General features: G+C 45.3%; 1 protein-coding gene across 1 annotated transcript in view; it reads right to left on the reverse strand.

The window, feature by feature from the left end:
- PLEKHG3 (pleckstrin homology and RhoGEF domain containing G3) overlaps positions 1-7,180 on the reverse strand; it is a 64,383-nt gene extending 57,203 nt beyond the window's left edge. The window contains exon 1 of the mRNA XM_019733323.2: positions 7,162-7,180. The gene's annotated coding sequence lies outside the window, so the exon portion shown is untranslated. The remainder of the gene's footprint in view (positions 1-7,161) is intronic.
- Between the last annotated feature and the right edge of the window lie 15,929 nt (positions 7,181-23,109).

A 23,109-nucleotide genomic window follows, 5' to 3' on the forward strand; every position in this document is an offset into this window, starting at 1 on the left:
GGGCAAACTGGATAATTCAGAGCTGAGGACCCATTTCAAAGGGATAGAGCCTCAAAAAAACTGCAGCCAAAACATCTGTCGGGAAAACTGGTTGTTAAGAGCAGGGAGTGTGGGGTCAGAATGTGGGTTCAAATTCTGTCTGGAACATTTCCTGGCTGAGTGACTTGGGGCAAAATTACAGATGAGGCATACATAGTTTCCCCTCACCCCATAGACAGCGGGGTTCATGAGGATTAAATGAACTGATGTCTGGTCCCTTGGTAGACACTCAAGAACTATTAGGTATTCCAATCTTTATTAATCTATATTGTTCCAAAGCTTAATCAATGTCAGTCCCTGCTCTACGTCCCTGGTTCCCGCCTGCAAAGCCCCTGTTGTTGGGGGCTATCTGAGTGGCATCTTTTCTTTAGAGACATCCTTTATCCAGCAGCAAAAGGAACTCTGTGAACCTGCCTAGAATTGCTCTGGGCAAATGATCCCGTTCAGTTTCCTCCCTGAGGTTGGGTCCCAGCCAGACTGCAAGCAGCTTCTGTTTTCCAGGTGGGAGCTGGTCGCCAAGTGCAGAGAGGAGGCCTTCCTTTGCCTGCCTCCACTTTGCCTCCCAGTGGAACCATATCCTGTGTTGTGCCTGAGCTTTGCCCTGTCCCAGTTCTCCGGATATTATCTTTCCTCTAGCTCACGTCCAGGTGTCTGGAAGAGCCAACACCCTCACCCCAATCAGCAACCGAATGAGCCTCCAAAAGCTTGGCCAGCCAGGCACAGCCTTGCCATCCTCATGGCTCAGGACCCGGGCAGGAATTGGACGGGAATGTGCCTCCTGGGCCAGTGCCTAGTTCTGACTGAGGCCGGGCTGAGGGCCTCTCCTTGTCCCTCCCTCACAGACACATAGGGCTTTATAGTCCGATTATGCCATGGAAACTATGCACACGGCCTGCCCCGTTCACATGGCCTCAGCAGAAAAAATAGCAGACGCTTCTCTCTCTGCCAAGACCCACAGTCCTAGCAGGTCTGAACTACCAAAGCAGGCCTCTTATGTGAAACAGGTCCCCGCAAACATCTCAGGAGGACTTGTTTGGGGGTGCCCTCAAGTCATTCCCCCTCCGTCACCTTTCAGCCCTCTGCTTTTCTCTCCTCGGCGATCTGGCCAGGAACATGCTGCCTTATATGGCAGTTTCCTTCGAAGAACAAATCTCATTTCCCTCTCCAGTAACTTCCTGAGGCCTGGGATCCCATTCTGATCCTGTTCTGGCCTGCCCCCTCCTCATGGGATGAAGTCAACAGAGTCAACAGGACATGTCCTGTCAGAGCCACCCCTCCACTACACCACCCCTTTCTACACCTATACTGTCTAAACGTGGGAGCTGCTAGCCACAAGTGGCAATTTACATTTAAATGGTACTGAATTAAAACTTCAGTTCCTCAGGTGCACTAGCCACATTTCACATGCTCAGTCGCCATCTGAGGCTAGTGATGACCATATCAGACAGGACAGATAGAGAGTATTCCCAGCTTCACAGAATGTTCCATCGTGTAGCACTGCTTTGGACCGTGCTCTGGAATTCCCTGGCCAAACACCCCTAGCCTACATGGGCCTGTGATGGTATCTCCCTCGGGTCTGACCTTCCACGGGTAGACCCCACACCCAGTGTGCACACCCCTAGCTGTAGGGTGTCAGGGTGGGGCTGTGGATGGAGCTGGAACTTGTGACCTAACGAGTCCACAGGTAAGCTCATGAGGCCTCTCAAGGTGCAGGACAAAGCTGGGTGCGGGGGAGACGGGGTGGGGGAGATGGGAGGGCCAGATCAGCTCTCCCTGTGCTGCCACATTCCCATATTCCGTGCAGAACTCCAAGAACTCAGAGAAGTCTAACTTCACACCTGGCCCTACAGGTCGTTATAAAAGAATACTTTTCAAAGTAGGAAGATAGAACGTATTTTAATTGTTAAACTTTAAAAACCTTAAACAGCTTTATTGAGATGTAATTCACATACCGTGCAATTCATCCATTTAAAATATACAACTCAGTGGTTTTTAGTATATTCACAGGTGTATGCAACCTTCACCACCACCATCATTTTTAGAACATTTTTTATCACCTCTACAAGAAACTTTGTGTCCTTTAGCTATCACCTCCCCTGACTATTAAACTTTTAATATTTAGGCCTATGGCAGGCGGCTACCATTGGCCTGCAAAGGTGAGGGTGAGTTGTCTCCCTCTTGCCTCTATGGTCAGCTCGCTGAAGACAGAGAACAGGTGAGATCCTTGTGTTCCCCTCCCCCTACCACACCTGGTGAGATGTCCACCATACAATAGGTCCCTAAATATTTGCTGGCTTCTTTGTTATGGTTATAGTTGCTTTTCTGTGGAGATGAGAGAAGTCCCGTGATCACAGGCAGAGTGGGGAGGGGTTCTGGAAATCATGTTATGTGAGGAAACATGAGAGTGTTTAGCCTGGAGAAGCCAGGGGGCATGGAGTGGGCAGGATGACTACTCAAACCGACTAGTACCCGGGGACTAGGAACACTGGGTCAAAGTTCCAGAAGCTGCATTTCCAGCCAGAGGAGGGGCTTGGCGATGGCATGGGCAGGGTGGAAAGGTAGTGACAGAGCACATTCACACAGGGCCTGGAGGACCACCTGTCTGGGACACCCTAGTGTGGCCTCTTGCTTCAGGATAAGCAAGATTGGGCCTAGACGATTTTTTCAGGCCTCTTCATTTCTAGGATCCTGGGCTGAGAAATGTCACAGGGCGGAGGGGTTTCTAAGAGACACAAAGCAGGACCTGCAGACATTTGTTGGCTTTGTTTTTAACTTCTCGGCAGCAGATGAGTCAGGCTCCTCCTTCTCTCTGTGCAAGGTCCTACCTGCTTCCCTCCACCAGCTCCAGGAATGCAACTGGGGGCCAGGGCTGAGCTTTCTTCTCAGAGCCTAGGGACGTGTCTGAATGTAACTAGGGTTGGCATGCAGAGTTGAGAGTCTAGCAAGTGAGCTGAAACTAATAAACCTAAGAAACAACAGGTCCAAACAGGCCTCAGGGAGGTTTCGGTCACCAGGGCCCCGGCCACTGAAAAAAGCACCTGAGTCAAACCAGGCAGGAGACTGCACAGCCCTGGATCTGGGAGCAGAGGGGCCTTGGCCCAAGGCTGGGCTTGCACTTGTTATTCCTGACGTGCAAAGCATGGGGGTGGGAGGAGAGCAGGCTCCATGTACGGTGTGTGTGTGTGGGGGGGTCATGTCAGCACGGTGACTCCAGTGACCAAGAGAAAGAGTTTACTTGTCATTGGCTCAACAGAGAAAAGGGAGGGCCTGGTTCCTCCAGTTTCATGAGCTGATGCAGCATGGGTTGAAGAGCACAGACCAGGGTCTTGTGCATCCACCAGATGGACTCACAGACTGGGCGCCCTCTGGGAGAGGGAGGAGAAAGGAACACCCAGGTATTAGGTGCTGGCACTGTGCTCGGTGTTTCACTAGCTTACACTTAGGTGGTTCTTACTATGTGCCAGTCACTGTCCAAGTGCCACACTAACAATACTCAGATACTCAGAGAACAAAATTGAGTCGCAGAGAGGCTAGGTACAGCGTCTGAGGTCATATATCTTGCAAGTAGTAGAATCAAAATTCAAACTCAGACGCTCTGGTTCTGGGGCCAGGCTCTCCCCACTCTGTTGGCTGCTTTCCTAGCACCTTCCTTTCATCCCCATGACAATCATGGGGCGCACTAGCTTGACCTCTAGTTTTATAACCATAAAAGCTGAGGCACAGAATAATTAAGTGACTTGCTCTAAAGCATAAGTAAGCTGCAGACCCAAGATGCAGCCTGGGCCTGGGACCCCAAAGCCCACACTCTTCTATCACCCCACACTGAGTCTCCAGGAGGACACAAGGTGAGGGCTCAGTAAGTATGACTGCTTTTTTAAAATCATAAAATGCAAATTTTGTTTTTAAAGAACTAAAGCAATAAAATCTCTGTGATGATGGTAGTGTGATCAAGCTAGATAAATTGGCTGGGTCTCAAGCCAATCAGTAGTGAACAAGCAAGCCTTCTATTTACATTTCTCCCGCAGCATTGTTATGGTAACTTCAGGTGCCAGCTGCTCATGCTGACATTGTGTACGTCTCTCCAATTGCACAGGTGAGAGGGTTTTACAAAAACCCTTTGTGGGTTTGACCCATTTTTCTGCTTAAGAATAAGTTATAGCGGGCCCTGAGTTAAGTTTTTGCCTCTGGTATCTTCTTACTGACCCTGCCCACAGCCTACTCTCCCCCCACCCACCCACCCCCACCATGTCTACAGGTCCTGCAGAGTGGTAGAAAGAGCTTTGTACCCAGAGTCAAAGGACCAGGTCTAAGCTGTGGGAAGTCAACCTAGTGACTTACCTTCTCTGAGACTCTTGTGGAAATGCAAACCTTGAACCCAATGAGCTTCAAGGTCTTTTCCCATCCCAGGGCTGATGGTCATCATTATTCATTCATTCAAATGGCTTGGGCCAGGCACTGTGCTACACTCTGGGGAAATGGCGGTTACTACGGCCTCATCATTGGTCCCAAGGAGTTCACAGCTTAGCGGTGCAATACAATTCTGTATGGCAAGTGTCCCAAGAGAGACAATTGGTACTATGATGACTCAAGCATACACTTCTTGCTTGGAGGGACAAAAAAGTCTTCAAGGAAAAGGAAATCTTTGTGCTGAATGTTGCATGATTAGAAGGTGAGCAGGGATATTCCAGCCATGGGGAACAGCATGTGCAAAGACACAGAGGTGGGGACCAGGACAGCACCACCCGTCCACCACAAGTCGTTTGATGTGGCTCGAGCAGAAATTGTGTACATGGGAGAAGGGGATGAGTCTTGAAAGGTGGCCAGGGGTGCTGTCGTAGAGGCATGGGGACCCTACAGAAGGGTTTTAAGCATAGGGATGACACAGTCTTATATGTGTTTGGAAAGATCACGCCAGTGGCAGAAGGATGGATAGAGGAAAGCTAGTAACAAGTGTGGAGCAGAAAGGTCAATCAGAAAAACATTCTGAAAACCCAGGTGAGAAATACAAGGACCTAAACTAAAGCAATAGCAGAGGGGATGGGAGAAAGGACAGAGACAAGAATTCTTCCAGTTTAAGGAAGAACAGTGATAGACTGGACCTAACACAAGTGATTCAAGAGGAGTCTCAGTTTCCCACTTGGGTGCCTGGGTAGATTAGAAACACAGGAGGAGCAGACGTGGGGAAAAAGATAATGAGGTGACTTTGGGAAAGACAACGAAGTGTGCATTGTATATCTGTGTGGATGAGAGCGCCACCATTTTTAGAAAATGTCTGTCATTTTAGAAACAGTCCCTTAACAGGCCAGCAAAAACACTTCCGTGGAAATGACTACCTTATTCCTAGCACCCTATGGTAATGAAAATGCTATTTTTGAAACACTTTCCAAGGCATTTTCATTCCCAGTGAGCTACATTCTCTTCCTGCACCACAGGGCTCATTGTCCGAGGGAAGGAGAAAGGTGGATACCATCTAGAACAAAATCCATAGGGCAGGCAAAAAGGAAGATATGATGGAAAGGAAATCTCTGAAACACAGAAAGAGGAAGCACAACTCCTTCTGGTGTTCGGAGAGAGAGAGAGACGGGGTGGGGAGGCCAGGAGTCTGTGCTCTCCCACCCCTGTCAAACCTCAGTGGTGGTGTGGAGAACGGTAGAAAACTACCACAGAGGTTGAGAGCATGCCAGAAACAAAGATATGTGCCCCGGTCCTCGACTGGCGCTCTGGAGCTGTCACTCATGTGGTGTATGCCTATCTCCACCTGGGGCAGCTACAGCAAAGGAGAGACAAATGCATGGTATATTTAGTCTTGGAGAGGGGCTTTGGATGCCCCCTGCCCCTCAGCCTGCCTCTCCCCCACCAATTCCCCTAGGCTTCAGTGTGGCCCAGGAGGAAACTGGAAATTTCTAGAGCTGCAAGGGAAGGCAGATGGGATATTGAGAGTGGACAGAGAGCCTGTGGATCTGCCTTGGGAAATGAAAACCATATGGAGACATCAAACAGGTGCAAATTTGTATCTACAGAACGTGCAAAACTGAGACAGGACGAATGAGTCAGGTGAGCCATCAGGCCCCACCAGCCAGGACGTCAACCATAATGCCAGCAAACCAGGTGGGTGAAGGACATCTCTGCGGAGGCCACTGAGGACCAGAGGACAGCACATGGTCCAGCACCCAGTTCGGCTGCCCTCTCCCATCGCCTCAGAGTTATACACAAGGTGGGGAGAGAAGGGGGAGGGCAGGAGGGGTGACACCTAGGGAGCAGGTAACAGTCCAGGCAGGAATTGGACTGAATATTTTATCTAAAAGAGGTGGAATGACTTTAATAAAACTGTTTTAAAGTGGAAAAGACTGGTTTTCCTTTCATTGGCAAGTTGATATTAATATTAATGAATATGTGGTAAATAAGAATTATGTGATAAAGTTTATATTGGTTATAAAAAATAAAGAGACTAAAATTTTCTCTTTTTTTATACACTAAGTTGTATGTAATTTTTGACACCTCCCTCAGCTTATTTTTAAGTCAGGTTTATGAGGCATAATTTATATATAGTAAAATCCACCCTTTCAAAGTGTACATTTCAATGAGTTTTGATAAATGTGTACAGTTGTGTAATCATCACCTCAGTTAAAATACAGAACAGTTCCGTCACTCCATAAAGTTCCCTCATACTCCTTTGCAGTCTCTGGCAACCACTGATATAATTTGTGTCTCAGTAGTTTTGCCTTTTCCAGAATGTGGTATAAATAGAATCACACAGTGTGTAGCCAATATATTAAACTTTTAAACATATCTCCTTAACTACCTCAGCTTCCTCCTCCTTTTCCACTCCATCTTCTCTGCAAATTGCTTTATATGGACAAATCCGGATCAACAGCGGTCCCAGCAGTCTCCCTACCCCACCACTGGACCCCTTGTGTGACAATGACAGTGGCCTCAGTGCAAGCCTCCCCCAGAGTCAGAGGTCTGGATATTTAACATCTTAATCCTGTTGATTCTATGGAATGTTTGCTTTTCTTTCAAAGCTGTTTCTTTTAGCCTCTTGGGACACAGAAGCCCTCTCTTCAATTCCCCGTCCCCTCCTCCCCCCAATTCCCTTCTCTCCTCTTCACCTTCTGTCCCTACCTGCTGGGTGTCTGGGGAATCCATGCACACTGGCCTCATTACCTCTGAGCTTCAAGCATCCCTCTTCTCACGCTTTCTCCTCTCATTCTCATCCTCATCCTCTGGTCGTTGTCACCTTGGTGTCTGTGCCCAGGCTGTTTGTCTTGTGATCTTATTTGTCACAGACGCAGCCCTGCTGCACAGCAGCCTCCCAGCATCACTTGGTTGGTTGGTTAGTTTGGGGTTTGTTGACAGTTGGGGTTTTTCTCTCTCAGTGAGGAACAAGCCAGAAACCTCAACATTGCAATTTCCTTCTCACCTCACAGTGATGGCGACAGATTTGGAGCCTCCGGGGCAGGGCCGATGTCTTTACATGCCCTGTTGAATGTTGCCTTCACAATGGTGAAGAAATAAGGAGATGAAAGGGAAGAGGGAGCATCTCTGCTTAGGGGCAGGGCACAGTTTGTCTGACAAGGAAGGACCTCAAATGTGTTTCTCTTCCCAGCTGTTCCAGACAAAGGAGCTACACACCCCTTCTTCATCTGCCATGAGCCTTTGCAAAGAGTCATGCCCAGGGAACTGAATATCTCCCTGCATCTCAAAGGGGGGGGGGGGGGGCGGGGAGGGGAGGGGAAACTAGCTGCGGAAGAGGAGAAGAAAGCACACGGGAAAGAGAGTAAGTGCCAGAAGAGAGCATGGCTGTGGGAGGCTAGCTCTCTCCCTGCATCACATCCCTTCCCTGATGTCACGTCACTAACATCTTGACCTGACTCTGAGGCTTGTCAGAGGGAGTCTAGGCTGTAGTCAATCTTTTTGATGAAACTGGTATTATCAAAGACCTTATGCTTTATCACTGTTCCAAAGGAAAGGGGGGTGGGGTGGGAAGGCAGTGTCTGTGTTTATTCAACTCCTTTCATAGCCAAGTGATTTGGAGTTCAGCTGTGAAGTCAGACTGCTGGATTCTTGTTCTAAGCTCCTTCACTGACTACCCGCAAGGCTTTGAGCAAGTTACCTCCCAATGCCTCAGTTTCTCCATCTGTAAAATGAGGATGGGCATAGGAGCTAACCCGCTGGGTTGTCGTGGAGATGGAATGAGATAATCTATATGCACTTGCATCATAAGAAGCGTTCAAAAACTGGTAGCTGCTATGATCGTTATTATTTCCAGGAACTAAGGAGCCTGAAATCTCAAGCTATTCCAGGTAAAGCTAAAAAGAAGAGAATTTGCAATCCTCAGGGTGAAGAAACTTATTGATACCCTTAATAAAATCAAACCCAGATCCTCCAAGGTTCGCAGTGAAGGCAGAATTCTCACAGGAGTGGGGAAGGGGTGCAGCTTTCCTTACTTTTGAATGCACCAGTGACATTAGGGACCAGTCTCCAGGGGAGGGTGAATCTTGGGGGCCAGAGCCAAGAGACCCAGCCACCCTTCCCATGCAGAGAGTCTCCTGGCAGCCGGGTCAACCTTAGAGGAAGTGGGTTTAATGTTATTACGGAAGCCCACATGTTTCCTTCCGTCCAATGTGGTTTCTGTGTTGTTCATATTATTGGTCTCCAGGATGTGAAATGTCATCCTAGGACAGAGCCTGGAAATGAATGGGCTGAACACCTCTTTAGAGAGTTTTAGCCAATTACCGTGTTTCCCCAAATATAAGACCTAACCGGAAAATAAGCCGTAGCATGATTTTTCAGGATGCTCGTGACATAAAATAAGCCCTAATGAGCACAAATTAATATAAGACCCGGTCTTATTTTCGGGGAAATACAGTAGAGCTTATTTTACATTGTGAACATCCTGAAAAATCACGCTAGGGCTTATTTTCCGGTTAGGTCTTATTTTCTGGGAAACACGGTATTGAAGAAAGTGGAGTCCACCTTCCCTGTAGACTTAATAATCATATGGTGTTTAGAGAGCAGCAGTAATAGCTGAGGTAATAATAACAGCAAACATTGTTTAGCAATTGTCACATAAGGCTCACAACCATCCTGTTAAGCTAGTATTATTATTATTATTCTCACTTTGCAGAACAGAAAACTGAGGCTTGATGAATTTTAAACAGCCTGCTGGGGTCACAAAGACAGTAGATGACTGATTCTGGATGTGAACTTGGGTGTGTTTTTTTGTCCCCCCCCCCCCCCCCAGCCTTACTGAGATGTAACTGACAAAAAAACATTGTGGAAATTTAAGGTATACAATGTGATAATTTGATATACATATATATTGTGAAATGAGTACCACAATGTTAGTTAATGCATCCATCACCTCACATAGTTACTGTGTGTGTGTGTGTATTAAGAGCATTTAATGTCTACTGTCTTAACAAATACTAAATACACAATATAGTATTGTGAACTCCAGTCTCTATGCTGTACATTAGATCCATGAACTTGGGTCTGTTTGAATATAGAACCTGAGTTCCTACCAGTATTCTGTCTCTTAGAGGATTCTAGACCATATTTCAATCCAGTGAGAAAAGCATGTGTAAGATCTGCTTCCTTTCCCACCACCTTTGGGTATTTATTTTCTCAAAGTTCTGGGGAAATACGAAGTCTTAGCCCTAAAGAAAAAACAAGTGGCTCGTTTCTGCCCCCTAGCGGACGCAGTCTACACCTGAGAATAAAGGCAGGAATCAAGTGGTTAAAAAACGTGCTCAAAATCCTTGCAGGTCCACACTTGCAAGAAACAACTCTAAAAAGAACACTCTTTAGTTCATGGAAAGTTGGTGGTGATGGGTTGGGGGTTTTCTGGATCAGGAGTGAGAATAGTATATCAAGGGCAGGACCAAGCAGTCACACTGGAGCTCTCATTTTTAACACGTGCCCCCAGATGATTCTTATGATCAGGCAAGTTTGGGGAACACAGATGCATACGTTTCATTCATTCTACAAGGGTTTGCAGAATGCCTCCCATCCACAGCCCATTGTCACTTCACCATCCTCAGAGCTGTGGTCAAGTATATCACTTCTCATGGTCTTAGATTCCTAATTTAGAAAGTAGACCATTTTCTAAATGAGGTGGGAGCCAGGAGACCCAGGCTGTGCTTGCAGACAGGGTGTGCTTTATTTCATCTCCCAGACATCAGTTTCCCTGTCTGTCACACGAGAGGGTGAATACTCAAGTTTTCTTGCTGCTCCAAGACTCCTGAGTCTCTTCCTATCTCTACCAGAGCCCAACCCCACTGTCGAGAGCCTATGGAGAAACCTTGGGTGACCTGCTTAGAAGGCACAGACCCACCTCCTACCCCACTGCTCCTCCTCTTCCTCCCACGGTGTCCCTGTTGTTTGCATTTACAGCCACACTGTAGCTGTGATGATTTCCTCACATTTTAATATACTAGGCACCTTAAAAAATGCACGTAACTGCAGGTCAGTCTTGGCGTCCAAGAGGCCCTGGCCAGGGCCTGATGATGGGAGCAAAGAATCAGTACAGCCCTACGTGTAACTGTGTCTCTCCTGCAAAAATGGTTTTTCCTTTTTCAAATTGGCTTTTTTCAGGATCTTTTTGTTTTTCAATAAGTAGAGATAACCTGGTAAAGGGTCAGTCCCCCACTTCTCATTCAGAGGAGATATGTCTGCAAGAACAAACCCTGAAAATGCCCATTGTTCAACCAAACTGACAAGGGCCCCTGATATATTCCCACGAGGAGCGTCTGTCACCCCTCCCTACACCCATCCCACCAGGGTCTGAACTACAGACATAGCACATTTTTTCTGGATTCATGACAGCTCTATGCCACGGCCTCAGATAACACCAGCTGATTTTCTTTCACTTCCTGTGTAAACTTCCAAAGCCTACGGTAAAACATATCAAAATTCTAACTGGAGTATTTACCACCTGCCCCTGTCCCCATATGATTGAGATGATGTACTTGGCTTTAATACCCAGGGCATTTTTGTTAATCTGACATACCTCAGAAATCAGCTTCAAGAAAAATGAGTGGAAGCCTACTTCTCCAACTTCCTCTCTCGAAGTTAATAAAAATGTTGATGATGGACCATATCCAGCAATAGCTGGCAGCTCGAGCACAATTACAGATAAATCACAGCCACGCCCTTTTCTCACACACAGTGCCAACACCTCAATCTTCAGAGGCCAAGTTTTCTCACAGACCATAGCTGGCAGGAAAATCCAGAAAGACATGGAATTGGTCCAGCATTCCCTGAGTTTGTACCTTTTTCATGGATGAATAGTTTTATATACATACATACATACATACATACATACATATATATATATGGTGTTTTCAAAAATTGAGCTATATGAGTGATTCACATAACATAAAATTCGCCACTTTAATGTTTACATTTCAATGTTTTTAAGTGTATTTCCTATGGGATGCCACCATTACCACTCTCTAATTCCAAAGTATTTCCATCATGACAAAAAGAAACCCCATTAGCAGTCATTCCCCATTACTTCCTCCCCCAGCCCCTAGCAACCATTAATCTACTTTCTGTCTTTATGGATTTGCCCATTCTGGACATTACATATCAGTGAAATCATACAATATTTGTTATTTTGTGTCTGGTTTATTTCACTTAGTATGTTTTCAAGGTTCATCCATATTATAAATGTATCAGTACTTCATTCCTTCTTATTGCTGAATAATATTCCATTGTACGGATGTACCACATTTTATTCATCCATTGATGGGGATATTGGGGGGTTTCCATCTTTTGGCTGTTGTGAATAATGCTGCTATGAACATTCGTGCATAAGTTTCTGTGTCAATAATGTCATGAGCCAATTCATAAAAATAAATCTCTATAACTGTATATATAGTAACTACCACACACACACACACACACACACACACACACACACACTCTATTTGGTTCTGTTTCTCTGAAGAACTCTGACTAATACACTGGGTCATAAAAAGCAATTGCAGCCTTCACTCTGCTCTCTCTTTTTCTCTGGGTACTTGCCTCGGGAAAGAAGCCACCATGTTTTGAGGACGCCCAGGCCACATGAGGAAGCCATGCATGGATGTTCTGTCCAACAGCCTCAGTGAAGCCTCCAGCTGGCGGCCAGTCTCAATCACCCCACATGTGAGTGAAGGAGCCTTTGAATGACTCCAGTCCCCAGACGTCATCATTATCTGCCATCTAAAGGCCCAGACATCATGGAGAAGCAAACAGCCATCCTCACTGTGTTTAGTCTGAATTCACATAATTTTGTTTCAAGACTTAAAAATTCTTTTTATCTGGGGTGGCGCTGGTAGCACCAAGGTTGTCGGTTGGATCCCCGCATGGGCTACTGTGAGCCACGCCCTTCTTAAAAAAAAAAGTTTAAATCTAAATGATTTGCTACTTGAAAGACCAAGATAGATAGGGTAGCAAGAGGATAAAGATTGAAATTGCAATGAAGGCTTTGTTATTAAATCTGTGACTAATGAATGCACCTTACCTAGGGACACACCCACCCGTGGTGATTTCATGAGCAGGCCCTTTAGGCAATGAAGCAGCGTAGGGCTCAAACCTTTAATGTCGGGCCTGGAGAGATGCCACTTCTCTTCCTGGTGGCTACACTGGACCCTCAGGGGTCTGGCCTCTACATGCACCTCCAACTCACACTGCCCACGTTCAAGGGGAACTGACGGCCAGCTTTGAGGAAGAAGTTGCTGGCCAGGCAGTTTTCCAGAACTTCTGGAACGAGGAGATTTAGATGGGCCACCTCCAGATGCAGAGTCATGCCCTCTGAAGGCCAAGAGGAAATTCAGTGAAGTCCCACGCTGTTCAGGAAGAGATAGAAGCTAGCCCCAGCATGCAGCCACAAGGTACAGGAAGCCTGTATTGTGAAGCAAGCGCTCAATGCTCCAGCTCTCCTTCAGACTTCAGCACTTGAACTTGGGGATCTGAATGTAGGCCAAAGAAAATAATTCTGACCAGCTGCTAGTCTCACAGACAACAAGGACCGTGATGATGGTGACATGTTCTCAAAGCAGAGCAGCCAGAAGAGAACCTGGGAGGGTTCCAGCCACGAAGCCATGATTTAGTACAGGACAGTTGTTCATCCCCTTGAAACATGTATAGGCAATAAAGATAGCTAGAGTTTACAGAGGGCTTGCTGGTGCCAGGTACCAGGTTAAGCTCTTTACAAACATCTCATCAAATTCCTTTTTTTTTTTTGATGTGTAAAAGGCCTTCAGTCATAATTATTTTAAATACGTAAAACAGACTCTCAGCTTCATTCATTGCTTATGGTAGAAAAGAACAAAACAAACGCTAAATGAGAAAAGTGTAAGTCATAATTTAAATACATGATGCAGGGTCATTTAGCTCAGTAAGTGAAAAGATTCTTTGAAAACTCTGGGCTATGGAACATTTCTGCAGTACTCAACGACAGGGAGCAATGTCACAGTACTCTTATAGGGAACCGATGTTTTATGCCATTTAGATCTTAAAAGAATACAATTAAAACAGCAGAATTAGAATAATGAGATTATCTTGTAACACCCTGGACTTCTTGTTGAGCACTTCACTCTTGCTTTTCCTGAAGAGTTTCAAAGAGTAGGGGACACCTTCTCAAGGCGTGGCACATAGCATGGGCTTGGTAACTATCAATGAGTAAACAGCCATAGGTTACCTGGGGGGGAACACAGATGAGTCATGGCTATGTATATATGCCTGCCATGGTGTTGTGGGTCCTTCCTCCTAGAGACTCAGCCTCTCCTTCCAGGTCTGAGACACTGGTAAGGGAATATGACTTTTGGGGAAGGATGCCTGCCCTTAGCTTCCCTGACTTTTTTTCATTGAGATCGAGAGATTCCCTTGCTGAGACTCTCTTGCTGTGTTCTAGTAACCATCTTCATGGCTCTAAGTGGGTGACGTTTCCCTGACAGCTATTAAACTACAACCTTGAAGGCTGCAAGGTGGGCTGACCGGCTGGAGATCATCAAATGCTTAAAATATCCTCTGAAAGAGGTACAGTATTAGCTCCACTTTACAGATAGGGAAACTGAGACTTGGCCTGGGGTGCAAGTCAGGTATATTGGGTTGCAAAGCTTATCCGCTTACCCACTTCACTGTTATCCTGCACTCAAAGGCAGAGGGACTGCTCCCTGCTTACTACTTGAGTGTGTATTTCTCAAGTTCTAGGACATGCCCTACATAACCACGGTACAACCATGACAACCTGGAAATTGAGACTGATTTAATAATACCATCTAATCCACAGGACCCCATTCAAATTACGCTGATTGTCCCAATTATGTTGTTTATAGGCCCAGCTTTCAAACCAGGATCACAGTTGCATTCAGTGATCACGTCTCTTTAGTGTTTTCCCATCCAGAACACTTCCTCAGGCTTTCCTCATCTTTCATGGCGTTGACATTTTTTCAGAGCACAGGCCACTTACCTTACGGCATGACCTTCCGTTTGGGTTTGTCTGATGTGTCTTCATGATTTATGTGTTTTGGGGCAGAAATACCATAAAAATGTTGTGCTCTTTCAGGGCATCCTGTTAGGAGGCACACGACATCCAGTTGTTGCCTTACTGGTAAACGGAGAGAGACTTTTAACCAAGGACTTGGAATCATATACTGAGAAGAAAGACTACAAGAGCCTGGAATGCTGGCCAGCTTTATGAGCCCCACTTTCACTAGTGGGCCAGCTGGGCACAGGCCAGACCTGGTCTAGAAGGGGAGCAATACCGCTGGAAAGGTATTAGGACAGAACTGGTTGTGTTTGCCAGGACTCCCCCAAGGGAGGGAACTTGAGAGGTTGGAAGGAATTCTTCAACATGCTATTGGAAGAGGAGGGTTAAGACTCCAGAGGGGTGTTCCCAAACAGCTGGCAGAGCAAAGAGCTGGGTGTTGGGTAAGAAAGAAATGAAGCCGATATAGGAAAGGGAAGGGAAACATGAAGCAAGAAAAAAATGGGTGGGAGGACAGGAGACGCATGGGAGTAAACAGCACCATCCAAAGGGCTCAAAGTGTTTTCTACCCCATTTTACTCCATAAAAGGATTTAAAATGTTTAGGAAAACACACACAACAAACAGGGATAGAAGAGTTCAAGGAACTGGGGCAAAGGGAAAACTGGTTAGTGCTTGGGCAGGGCGGCTCTGCCCCATCAGAAAGCAGCTCACCTCCTCTCTCCCCTTGGCACATGCTGCGAGCACATTCAAAAGGCTGTTGCCTTTGCACATGACTTGCACCCACGAGTGTGCGAGCTGCCACTCCAAAGGGAACACTGCACCTGGGCTTCACTACGTGGATTAACTGTGTGGATTGGCGCCACAACCTTCACCATATCCACTGAATCCACGCTTCTTGTGGATTCAGACCTCCATCTGGGCGGGTCCTCGGGGATTATCTAGGACAACCCTCTCAGCTTCCAGATGAGAAAAGTAAGACTCAGGGAGGTTAAGTGGAAAGACACAGAGCGTGTAAATAGCAGAACTGAAATTCAAACCCACGTGTCCCAGTGCCAGCCGAGATCCTCCTAGGTGTCACCGCCTCTCGTTTCCATAGCTCTGCTTTCCTTTGCTTCAGCTGTGCAACTCCCCCCCCCCTTTTTCTTTTTAACTTATTTGGAAAATTATTATGTTCTCATCCTTTTTAAACCTTTCCAACAGTGACGCAGTTTCAAAATTCTCAAAGCTCATTATGTGGTACTAAATGAGGTGGACATTAAAAGTATAACATGGGAGAGAGAGGCCGCAAACCTCACTGCTGAAGCATAAGCTGTGTTACTTGTTTCATAAAACTTTCCATTAGTTGGTTCCCCAAATAGGAGTGTTGCTTCCTGGTTTCCATGGTGATTTAAAATTTTTCGCTCAAACATTAATATCCAGATGAGACAGAACACGAACCCAACAGCAGAGCTTTGTGATGACCACAGAGCTATGACACCTTGTGATGGACCAAATATTCATAGGTAGAAAGGTTCCAGCTGGGTTTCCATTTTGATGCTAACGTGAACACAGCTGCTTGCCTTTGTTTGTGTTCACTGATTTATTTTTTCTGCTAATAATTTTTTTTAAACTTTATCTTTTTAGAGCAGTTTTGGATTCACAACAAAATTAAGAGGAGGGTATAGAGATTTCTAATATCCAACACCCACCCCACACACACACACACACAGCAGCCTCCTCAGTTATCAGAATTCCCCAGCAGAGCAGTACATTCATTACAAGTGATGAACCTACTCTGACACATCATAATCACCCAAAGTCCATAGTTTACATTAGGGATCATTCTTGGTGTTGGTATATTCTGAGTTTAGACATATGTATAATGACATGCGTCCATCCTTATAGTACCATATACTGCATTTCATTGCCCTGTGTGTTCATTGATTTTTCAGATACATTTCATCCTTCTCTAAACCAACAGTCTTCAGAGGCATTGCAGCTTCCTCTCTGCCCTCTGAATCACCTTAAAGCACACTGGCATTTTCCAGGACTTCCTCAGTGCTTTTCTAGATGTGTCTGGTGTAAATTTACAGGCTTTTCCTGGGAGAGATCTGGCAGATCTCCTTATTCAACTTTACTCAATTCCATAAACCCTGCAGATGTGAGGAGATGGTGGTCGCAGACTCTAGAATGAGACTGTCCTGCTCCAAATCCCAGCTCTTGCTTTGTGACCTCCAGCAAGGTACCTAATCTTTTTGTGTTTCATTTTCCCATCTGAACAATGGTGAAGCACCTGACATATGTTTTAAGTGTTCAATAAATTACTGACAAAACTTTTTCCTACCCCAATCCAGGTACTGCCAATCTTTGGGAACATAATGATGAAAAAAACACAGATCCTACTTTCAAGAGGCTTATTCAGAAGAGAACAGAAAAAATATATACATAGAAAAGTAGTGACATTACATGTCATTATAATGAACATTTTTAAACACGACAGCTTGTCACTTTTGTTTTCCATATGGAACCTTGTTGCTACCGTTATTACCACTGAATACCAGCCTTTTTATTTAGAATTTGTTAAATGCCACCATCTGTTAGTTCACCAACATTTATTGAGCACCTACTATGTTCTAGGCACTATACTAGGTACTTAGGACATAAATGTGATATAGATACAGAATGTTAATGTATCATTCTTCCCAGCCTTCCCTTTTCCTCTACTCTCTATGCCCCACTCAAGAGTATCTACCTGGTTCCTGGTACTTCAAGGTAAAGGGGAGAATTGAGAATTGAAAGAGGTTATTGGATCTACATAACCGAGGTGACAGGAGAGATGTGAAGATTTGAGTAAGCTTGGGAGAAGAGAGATTTTGGAGAGCAGTTGTGATGACTGCGACTTTGGGGAAACATGGGTTAAGAAGAAATTTAGAACTTTAACTGGGCACTCTGCAATGTCATTTTTTCTTCCATGTCTCTTCTAGAGATGTCAGTAAAGACTCCAATTGCTTTTCAGTGCTTTTGGATGTGAAACTGATGTTTCTTTTGAATATAGTACCATGCTGAGACTGGCTGCAGTAGCCAGTTTCCAGCCAGCTTCCAAGAAGGCCCTCAATGAGCCTAGCCTCCTGGTATTCAAGTTCTGTGTCGTCCCCTCCCACACTGAACAGGGGATGAATGGTGTAACAATAGGATATTGCAGAAAGAAAAGAGTGGAACATCTGTGGCTCTATCCTAAAAGACATTGCAGCTTCTACCTCGCTCTATTGGATCACTTCCTCTCAGGTAAGTCAGCTGCTATGTTATAAGGAAACTCAATCAGTCCTATGGAAAAGTCCATGTGGGCAAGAACCAAGGGCCCCTGCCAACAGCCAGCATAATTTGCCAGCTACATGAGTGAGCCTTCTTTGAAGTGGATCCTACAGCCCTGGCTGACAAGCTTGCTGCAACCTGAGATTCCCCAAGCCAGAATCACACAACGAAGCCACTCCCAAATTCCTGAACTGTGTGATATAATAATAAACTGTTTTGTTTTTTTTTAAGAAGGGCGCAGCTCACTGGCCCATGCGGGGAAAGAATCGGCAACCTTGGTGTTATTAGCACCATGCTCTAACCAACTGAGCTAACCGGCTACCCCTAAACCGTTGTTTTTAAATGTCTAAGTTGTGGCATAATTTATTGCGTGGCAATAGGGAACTAAAACACTGGCTACAAAGTGGCCCAGCTTCACTGACATTACTCAAATGTGCCTGAGTTTCCCAGGCCACCTCAGCCCATGAGTACAAAAGGGGACATAGCAAGAGTAATACTTGGATTTCACTGCTCTTGCCTCTTCTGCTGAAGCAAGACCTCGATCAGTGATCTTCTATAAATTAACCATTCTCCCCACCCCCCTAGAAAAATAAGAAGAATGCTTGTGAATTGGGAGAAGAGGGATAAGTCTCACGTTTGTTTCCGCATCTTCCTGGGTGCCGGCTGTGCTGTCTCTCACTGAGTACTGCTAACGGTTTTCGAGATGCCACCATTTCCTGCCAGGCATCACTGCCGCCACCAGGAGTCAGTGCCTCTGGTCAAGCACCAAAGGCTGCCACCGGGCATTGTCCCTACTTTCCCAATATTGCGTCTGGAGAACCCACTGGACCAAAGCTGGGAGCTGCTCTGGGAGGAAGTGGCAGAAAGATGCTTCTCTCCCTTCCAATGTGCTGCCTTTGCCCTACAGTTTTATAGAGATTTTACAGAAATAATTTGTTTGTACTCACAAGCCTCTCTCTCCTTAGCTCTCAGACATATGTGCATGGGTTGGGCAGGAACACAACTGAGTGACCTTTATGTTACTGTCAGTACTCTCACTATCTTTTTTTTTATGATTTTGCTGTTGTTGTTGTTTATTGGTGTATTAGTTTCCCAGAACTGCCATAACAAACTACTACAGACATTTATTATGTCACAGTTCTGGATGCCAGAAGTGTGAGATCAAGGAGTTGACAAGGTTGATTTCATTCCTAGGCCTCTCACCTTATTCGTAGATGACGATCTTCTTCCTTAGTCTTCACATGGTCTTCCCTCTGTGCACTCATGTCTGTGTCCACATTTCCGCTTCTTATAATAATAACACGAATCATATTGGATGAGGGCCCACTGTAAAGACATCATTTTTTTTCTTTCAATTATAGTTGACATTCAATATTGTATTAGTTTCAGGTGTACAGTGTAGTTGTTAGACATTTATGTAACTTACAAAGTGATCCCCTCTCTATCTTTGAGTGACCCCTACTTATTACTGGGCCAGGCTCCGTATGTCTGCAGGCAGCTCTAGGCTCACCTCATGCCAGTTTGGCAACACTAAGTAAGAAAAGAACTTCCTGCTTTAGAAGACCTAACTCCCAGGGAAGGGTTCTGATTGGCTGGCCTTGGGTTTCACGCCCACCTCTAGGGCTATAGTGAACAGAAGGCAGGGGCTATGATAGGCAGCCCCCACCAGAATAACACAGAACTGCCCAAAGGAAGGAGGTATGCCCTTACCCCCAAAGCAGTGGGGAGGGGGAAGAGCGTATGGTGGCAGATCAAAACAATAGCTGTCCTCCAGTTTCCAGACTTGCCTAGCCATCCCAGTCTGACCTCCAGCAGCTGACCCAGTGATCCCAGCCATTCAAGGACATGGTCCTCAGCTGAGGAGCTTGCCATCCCCAGAATGGGGTTCTTCTGCATCAAGTTCTTTGACTCATTCAATGTGCTCCTGCCTCAGATTCTAGCCCAAAGGTCAGACTGTCATGACTTTTGCACCTTCTTTATTATCTTCCTTCTAAACTTCCCTGAATGCTCCCCTTTGAGTTCCCTTTCCCAAGCACTTACCTTCCAAAAGTCACTTAAATAACTAACATGAACAGATTCATAACCTCCAACCTATTACCCAGCTTTGTAAGTCCAGCTGTGACAATTTTAGGGCAAGATGCTCTGGGGGTCCAGATGTTATAACTACATAATGCAGGTATGGCAGCCTCCCTCCTTCCCACCTCACCCCTTGTAATTTTGGGGTGAACAATCTGACAATTGATCTTTTTGTAACCAGGGGAATCTTCTCGGTTGACAGAAACCCCATAGGTCCTTCTTGCAATGCCAATAACCCCTGATGCCTGGGTCCTGAAATGACCAGTGTCCGTGCAGGACACCTGACGGTATTCTCGGCACGCAACCTGCCTTGCCCATCTTCATCAGGTGGCCAAGGAGATGTGCCTCAGTCTTCTGTGGATGGTCAGGTGGTTCTTTGAACAGTAGGACACCCTGGGAAGAGCAACAGTTCTACCTGTACAATGTTGTCACCCCCTCTAACAACACATGGAAACATTGAAACTGGTATGTATAATAAATGTACAGCAAGCATAATCATTATGCCCTGAGAGAAAGGAATAGAGAAAGAAAAGCTTTCAAAAAGTCCCAAGCTAAATTACAGTTGTTAAATCAAATTATACCAGAGATCCAAATCTCAAAATAGAAGATATATAGTGCCACCATTACAATCCCTCTGTCTTAACAAACGTCTCTTCTGGAGTCTTGCCATCTGCTGGTGAAGGCCACACTGCTGAGCCAATGTGACTCTAGAGGGACAGGGTGGCCACACAATGGGGGGTCTTATTTCAGTTCAGTCTCCTCACTGGCCAGAGGTGTAAAATATCTGCTCACCACTTTTCCCCCAAAATTGGCAAATCACTCCAAGATGAGCATGGGCTTTTCTTGGCAACCTCACAGTCTCGTCTCTTTTAAGGAAAAGAGTCCCTCCTGGTTGGTCTATTGTTTGGTGCAGAGCTGAGTTACTCCTTCTCTCCAGGTCAGGACAACTCGCCATCAAGGGGCAGTGCACTCGTCTCTTGCTTGGGCTTTCCTCTTCTTCATCAGTCATCTCTCCCCTTCCTGCCTCCTCCCCATAGGCAAGAAACAGGGCTCGTTTGGGACCCCCACAAAAGAGGCGTTGCGGTGTCTCTGAGCTCGCCTCTACCTGGCCTAGACCTTAACAATTGATCGACCACCTCCCTGTGGTTTGAGCTTGGAATGTCCCCTGTCCCAGTTCCTGAGTTTGGAATATCCCCTGTCCCAGTTCCCTGCTTTAGATAATTACCCTGAAACTTCTGCTTGCTTACTGATCACAATACTCCATGCTTACTGATCACAATCTCTATGGCCTAGCATTCTTTCCAGGTCACTGTAATCAGTGTTCCTGGGTTGATGAGCACGTTGGAGAGCCACATCACCTGAAGGAAGGCTCCATGCAGACCCCCGGAGCCATCAAGTGGCCTCTGGAGGAATGTCCAATTTTCCCTTAAGTATCCCAGGCAGGTCTGAGAATGTTAAGGCAGTTTTTGGAGGTGTTAACCCGCTGCCTTCTCAGACCACCAGTGCTCTGATAATAAACGCTTATTCTACGACCCAACTCCTGCGTCTATCTATTGGCTGAGAAGCACGGACAGCATGAGCAGGCAGCACGAGCAGGCAGCACGAGCCTCGGACTCATTTGGCCTCTGGTTTCAGGCGCTCACGCTAGGGTTCACTAGTCTTTGAAGAGGCCTCGGTGTTGTTCAGCAGGTAGGGTTGTTTTGTACTTTTAATTTTTATAAACGGTGTATCATTCTAGATAGCCTTCTGTTTCTTATTTTTATTACTCTATTGATACTCCTTATGTTAACATAATTTTATTCTCACCCCTGTGTAACATAAGCTCCAAGAGTTGAGTTAAGGAGCATTTGATTCCTTCCTGGATATGGCTCACAAGAGCCTTATATGTAGCTGTAATTGACACTGTCCTCCGAATCCCATATTGACAGTACTGGGTCTCATTAGACTGATTTCTCATTCCACATCTCTGCACACACCTCCCACGGAAGGGCAATGAGAAGTTCCCCATATTATCTCATGTTGCCCAGACACAAAAATGCACTGTGGTCATTGATGAGAAAGGGGAAATTGTAATGGTTGCACTAAATCTTCTATTTTGAGATTTGGGCCTCTGGTGTAATTTGATTTAACAAGTGTAATTTAGTTTGGACTTTTTTTTAAATTAAAATTTATTGACAATGGTTAGTAAAATTACATAGGTTTCAAGTATACAATTCTGTAATACATCATCTATATATCACATCATGTGTTCACCACCCAGAGTCAGTTCTCCTTCCATTTCCATATATTTGACACCCTTTACCTTCCTCTAGCTTGGGACATTTTGAAAGCTTTCTTTTGTCTCCTCTCCTCCAAACCTTAATGACTCTGCTTCCTATATATTTACTCTATACCAGTTTCAATGTTTCTATTTACTTCAACCCTGCAACTTGGGAGAGGTTTTGCATCTGTATGGGATCCACTCCTGGCTCCAACTTAAATCTACATAGCTTATGCAAAGTTGCGATAACCAGTTTAACCACTTTCCCCACCCCAACGGACACAGCTGAACTCAACAGAAAATTCCACTATAAGTAGAAGAAATTTACATTCTGCTTAGAAAATATAAAACTTCAGACCAGTAATTTTCCAGCAGACTTTGTCCAGCCGACCCTCCTCATACTTTAATAAATCTCCCTTCATATTTCTACCTGCCTAATGAATTCTTTCACAACCTGTGAGCGAGCAGCCACAACACTCATGTTAAATGATGCAGTAAGGTTGCAACCAGCCATATCCAGAATGTGGGGATTCTATAGTATAAACGATCTGGTTTCGTCATGGCATGGTGGTGGTCGTGGTGGTGGTGTGGAAGGGAGAAATGACAATGGATTAACAGACATTTTAACCAAATGCAATATGAGAAAGCTAACTGTACAAAGACTTCAAAAAAAAAGATACTAGAGGAATTTTAAACAGATTGGGTATTAGATGAAATTAGTAAGTTATTAATTTTGTTAGATACAATAATTATATTATGAATATGGCTTTAATAAAGCTCTTATCTGTTAGACATTCATATTAAAGCATTTATAGGTGAAATTATATGATGACTAGTATTTGCTTTAAAATACTCTAGTGTAGGGGCTAGCAAATTTTTCTGTAAAAGGCCAGACAGCAAATATTTTAGGCTTCCTTGGGCCACACAAGTTGAAACTACTCAGCCTTGCTGTGATGTGGAAC

The sequence above is a fragment of the Rhinolophus sinicus genome, linkage group LG03, assembly GCF_036562045.2.
Source record: "Rhinolophus sinicus isolate RSC01 linkage group LG03, ASM3656204v1, whole genome shotgun sequence".
Lineage (NCBI taxonomy): Eukaryota > Metazoa > Chordata > Mammalia > Chiroptera > Rhinolophidae > Rhinolophus > Rhinolophus sinicus.